General features: G+C 37.6%; 1 pseudogene; it reads right to left on the reverse strand.

Annotated features, from left to right (window-relative positions):
• Positions 1-2,585: 2,585 nt before the first annotated feature.
• Positions 2,586-5,682, reverse strand: LOC109020025 (annotated as a pseudogene).
• Between the last annotated feature and the right edge of the window lie 502 nt (positions 5,683-6,184).

The raw sequence follows: 6,184 nt of genomic DNA on the forward strand, positions 1-6,184 counted from the left end.
CATTCATATAGGTAGGCGATACATCAGGCGCCTATAAATTGAAGCTCCATGTGAGAGCTTCAGACACACCCAAGGAGGAAGAGAAAAGAGAGAGAGCCCGGAGAGCTCTGAGAGAAAAGAAAAGAGTTGAGTTGAGTGGAGTATGATCCTTCTCTTCTATAATATTTTCTTGTGTTCCATTATTTATTAGTGAAGTTCTTTTTGGTGGATGTAGGCAGTTGCTGAACCACGTTAAATTCTTGGTGTCACTGAGTACATGAGTGTGCTCTTTTATTACTGCTTTTATTCCTTCCGATGTGTTGATTTCCCCAACAATCCTCTAATTTAGTCCCCGTATTCTTGTCAATATCAACTTAGTTTTATAATCGATCTCATGCCACGTTTATTTGTTTAACTCGTATCCCTTGTAAATTGAATTGTTGTGGTGTAGTTTGTGTAAGTTTTGCTGCTAGCCTAAGATTTCTTTGCATTTGCATGACGTAGGTTGTGTTGGGCAACAACTTTTAGAGATTTTACATTGTTGATGTGTGAAATATGCAGGACTCCATACATGTCTGCAATGCATCATGACAAGTCTTCAGATCTGAGAGTGGTTGGGAGCAAATTGTTGGATGAAATCTTATTTACATTATCCAACCTTAGAAATCAATTTCATTTTTCTCTTTTTGGATAAGTAATAAGAATTTCATTAAAAATTGTAAAAGGCGCATTCCAGGCACAACTAGATGTGTACAAAGGAGTCATTTTGTGTGATGCTTTTTCCAAAGAGGAAGTCTTTTGGTGAAAATTTTAATAAAAACACAGATCTTTTCCTAATTCAATGGGTTTTCTTATACTTTAATTTTTTCTTTGTTAGATATCTAATACCTCCCTGAAAATGAGAAAAGTCATTGTGGAGCTTTGTGACATTGTTGCCCCACGTGGGGCCCGCCTATCCTCTGCTGGGATCTTTGGTATCCTCAAGAAATTGGGTAGAGACATGATCAGGGATGGAGAGAATTAGGACATGTTTGTAGAGTACACTCAAGGAGTTATTGGGAGAGGAAGTTGCTGAGAACGTCTCCATTGAGCAATCCAATGAGGGCTCTAGCTCTGGAGCAGCCCTCCTTGCTGCCTCTCATTCCCAATACCTTGGGGTAGAGGAATCATGAAAAAATACCTTGGGTATTTGTCATTTTAATTAAATGTAGATTCCAATGTGTACCCTTTGTGTATTATAAGGGCTTGAAAGGATTTAAAAAATTACCCATTAAAAATATAGTGAAGCAGATCGTAAAAAAGGCTTGAAGGGTGTAAATAATTACAATAAAAATAATTTTCAAAACTGGGGTGTGAAACGAGAAGTATAGTGAAACAGGGTAATTTAGTATGCAAGTGCAAATACAATAGCTGACTAATTGTTGTATGATTCAAGTTTCCAGAAATAGTTAAAACTCTATTTATTATAATATTGATAATGCGGCAACGTGAACTTCCAACTCAGTTTACAAGATTTTTATAGTAAAAAACTCGCAATATTTTCAGTATTTTCAACGTGTAAATTAAGGGAAATACTCTAACTACAAAATGATTATACAAAAACAATCTCACAAACTAACGTGACTTGATGTGATTTGTTAGATTGTAAAGTTACTTTTATTATAAAGTAGATCTAACGGATCAGATAAAGACACGTCAGTTTGTGAGATTGTTTTTGTGTAATTCCTTTTTAGATGTAGTAGTTCTCGCAAATTAATGATAATATCAACATCTCTACCATCTTTGTAAGAAGATACAATTGTCAGCCCTCGTTTATGGAAAAGATCTCTATTCAAAAGTTGTGTAGACTTGGGAGGCACTTTAGATGAAAGAATGTTCGTTTCCCATGCAAATTTTCCAATCAACTTTCTCTAAAAAGACTTGGAATATCAAGTAGCATTTTCCTCCCTTGTCATCTTCATTTTCTAGAATGGAATGGAATAGTCGATGGAAAAGTTAAACCAAACTATAACAACTCTTCCATTCATGTGGACATTAGATAGAAGTTAAGAATAGTATACTTCGGGGGAGATGTTTTTTGACAAGTACTTTTGAACAAAAATAAGCAGTGGAAATTAGAGAGAAGTCCTTGAAGTGTTCTAAATTTGATTTATTATTCTTATAAATGCAACATGGAGATTGTGGTACAATGTCTCAAACACTATGGAAGACCACTTTGGTGTACTTAGATTAACACCTTATGATACATGTTCTATCACTATGAAAGTTGAACTATTTGTGTCTCACGTTTGGCTAATTTAACATTATCATACAATATGCTATCCTATACAATACCTTTGAGTTCTTGAAATCTCAACTACTACTTTCAAATGAAAAATTAGTGAATAGTTGTGAAAAAGTAGTAAATAATTTGCGACTAGTAGTGAAGTGTTTGTAAATAGTAGTAAATAGTAGTGAAGTAGTTTGAGGCCCGAGACTAGTTTACTTACCAAACACAGTCATAAAGGTAATAACTTCACCATTGAATTCTTTTTAGTAACTATAAAGGGTCTTTTCTTTTATTTCTCTTGAACAATGCTCAACATCCTCATTTGGCTTTGAATTCCTTAGGAAGGGAAAAACATTTCAAATGCTGCATTCTTCTCTCCGTTTATGACTGGTTGGCTGCGTTGGAGCAAAACCTTAAGAGCCGTTTTCATGGATGGCTTGGTAGAAGGCTGTGTGCCAGTACAATGTAGTCCAAGTTTGAAAACATGACACATTTCATTCAAGTGATAGGGTTCCTTGACCTCCTCATCCAAGGCATCGCCTATTGGTTTTCCATCTTGAATGTGTCGTAATGCCCATTCGGCTAGGGATGTGTGTTCATCACCATCATTGGCTTTCCTTCCAATTGTCAGTTCTAGAAGGATAACCCCAAAGCTATAAACATCGATCTTCTCATTAATTCTTGTCGTGTGAGCATACTCTGCATTTCAATTCAACAACAAAAGCTAAGCCAAACTTTTGGTGATGGAAAAAGAGGAAAACATAATCAATAGAAGGAACTTGGAAATCTATATTGTCACACACCTGGAGCTATGTAGCCAAAAGAGCCAGTCACGGCTGACATTGTAGCCGGTTCTCCTTCCTTGACCAACATCTTTGCTAGACCAAAATCAGCTATTTGTGCATTGAAATTGAGATCTAAAAGGATGTTGCTTGACTTCACATCTCGATGAACAATGGGTAGTGAGCAGTCATGGTGCATATAGGAGAGCCCTTGGGCAGCTCCAACTGCTATATGCAACCTCTTAGGCCAATCCAAGACAACATGACTGACTGAACTTGAAAAGGTTGTTGCTATACTTTTCTTATGCAGCCAGCGATCTAGGCTACGGTTATCCATATACTTGTAGACAAGAAATTTTGAATTATCATTGGATATACAGCAGAGCAACTTCACTATGTTGGCATGTCGAATTGAACTAAGTATTTTGACTTCTGCCAGAAATTCCTTTTCAAGCTTTTCTTCTAGTTTTTTGTTATTCCAAATCTTCTTCACAGCAACAATATCACCTGAATGATGAACAACAACACGATATACTTGACCTGATCCACCAGAACCAATTTGGTTATTTTCTGTCAATCCTGACAAAATGTCTGATTCTGTGAAATTTAGCTTCTGGAAGGAAATGAGCTTCCATGTCAAATGCCATCCATGCTTTCTTTTTTTGTAATTTCCGATCACAAAGAATGAAATAAATAAACCAAGAAGAACTGCTACCACCAAACCTATGATCCAAGCAATTAATTTGTAAGAAGTTTTGCTTGACTTTTGGCGGCGCGAACTGCTGTTCTTGAGGTTAAGGGATCGAGATGGTCTACTAGCACAAAGATCGGGATTGTTCAAGAAGCTGTAGGCATATGCATCATTCTCGAATTCACTTGGGATGCTTCCAATTAGATGATTTGAAGATAGATTGAGTAAATTGGGCTTCAAGAGGCCAAGTTTTGATGGAATTAGGCCAGACAATGGTTTTCTGACAAGTCCAATTGAGTAAGGCCTGGTAAGGAACCAAGTTCCTCTGGAATTTGTCCAGAGATTGCATTTCGGCTGAGGTTTAGGGTATTCAGCAATTTCCATGAATTAATATTTGATGGAAGGGAGCCCGAAAGTTGGTTTCGATCAAGCAAAATAATTGTCAAACGAGAAAGATCTCGAGGAATCATGCCGTTGAAGTGGTTATTACTAGCCATGAGAACCAACAAACTCCTCCAATAAGACACTCCCTGTGGAATTTTACCCGAAAACCTGTTGTTATTCATCTCCAATCGTGAAAGATTCCATCCCAATCTCTCAGGAAGCTTGCCTATAAAAGAATTATCACTTAGCATCAATGTTTTCAGATTCGATGAATACCAAAGACCACTTGGAATATTCCCAGAAATCCCATTTTTGGCTATCCTGACTAATTCCAAACTGCTGCAATTTCCAAGCGACTTGGGCAACTCTCCAATGAGCTGGTTTTCGTAAGCTACCAGTCCCACCAACTTCCCGTTGTCACACAAGTGTTCTGGCAATTGGCCTGTAAGCCGGTTTGTTGAAACCTGAAACTCTTCCAACATAGAATACCTCCCAAATTCTGGAGGCAAAGTCCCTGAAAAATTATTGTTAAATAATTTGAGATTTATTAGCTTCGGAAGACGACCAATGCTATCTGGGATTTTTCCAGTAGTTGATTGAAAAATAAAGCAAGACCCGTCAAATTTTTGAGCTTTCCAAAATCATTGGGAATCGTCCCTGTCAAATTATTTGCCGAGAGATTGATGACATCGAGGTTCAAAGCCTCAACCACCCGAGGAACCTCCCCGAACAATTTTTTTTTGTGAAGGAAAACAATCTTTAGATTCTTTGGCTTAAACAAACTATCAGGGATCTTCCCGGTCAAGTTATTTCGTGACAAATCCAAATACTCCAAAGCTGCCATTTCTCCAATCGTGTTTGGGATTTCCCCGATCAAATTTGTCTCGGCCATCCATAAATACTTCAGTTTCTTCAACTTTCCAAACTCTGAAGGCAATGTTGTCACTATCTTAGAATTACCGGCCAATCGTAGTTCCTCAAGATTAGACAAGTTTCCAATTTCTAGCGGGAGAGAACCAGTAAACAGGCAATAGATAAGCGTGAGGTTTCTCAGTTCTGTCAACCGCCCGATAGATGCTGAGATGTTACCATCGAAGTTGTTGCCTCCGAGGCTGAGCTCTCGAAGTCGAGACATGCAGTGAATGTCATCGGGGATTGCACCATAAAAGTAGTTCTATGAGAGGTCAAGAATTTCCAGTTTGGAACAGTTGTAGAGAGCTCTCGGGAACTCCGTTGAGTGGAAACTGTTATTATAAACATCAAATGTTGTGGGTTCTTGAGGTTGCAAATGAAGGGTGAGAGTGTTCCGTTGATGTTATAATCTCGGAAGGATAATCCAATGATTGAGCCATTGGAGCAAGTGATCTCAAGCCAAGAACAGTGGGAGGAAGAGTTTGTTGATATCCAATGTTTGAGAGATTCTGGGTTTCCCCAGAGTATTTTCAGGTTTAGTAGGATTCCTTGTTCTTGAGCACTGAGCTGGGAGTTTGCATGGCTAAGAAAGTGGAAAAAGGTACAGATGTAGAAAGAGAAATGGATAAATATTAGAGTTGTTTTCTTCATTGCATGAGGTTGAGTTCCTTTGCTTCTGGCTCTGGTCTGAACTCAGATCTCAACATAGACCTAATAAATAGATGAAAATTTGAGAAAGATAAGAAGAAACACACTTGGTGGTAACATTTGCTAATTTTCAAACTTCAAGTCAACGAAAATTCAAAGATTGTAACATCTGCTAATTTTCAATGGAAAGGGAATTCGTTGACCAATAATTGCAAGTTTAATCCAACATCGTTGCTGAGATGATACGATTATGTAGGCTTGGAACTTTCCATCCCTATTATTTTTTTATTACTTTTCACATACATTTCACTGTTATTCAATATTTTATCATTTTTTTTTCATTATTTTTTCACTACTATTCATAGAATACTTGAGAATACTTCACTACCAAAATGCAACTTGAAACAATTAAATTCAAACAAAAACTTTACCATGTGAATTTTGCAGCGGTTGCTCGGGGTTGAAGGCTTGGTTTTGTAGGGGTCGATTGGCATGAGTTGGCTCAGATGGCACCGTTGG

Source organism: Juglans regia, chromosome 10, assembly GCF_001411555.2.
Source record: "Juglans regia cultivar Chandler chromosome 10, Walnut 2.0, whole genome shotgun sequence".
Classification (NCBI taxonomy): Eukaryota; Viridiplantae; Streptophyta; class Magnoliopsida; order Fagales; family Juglandaceae; genus Juglans; species Juglans regia.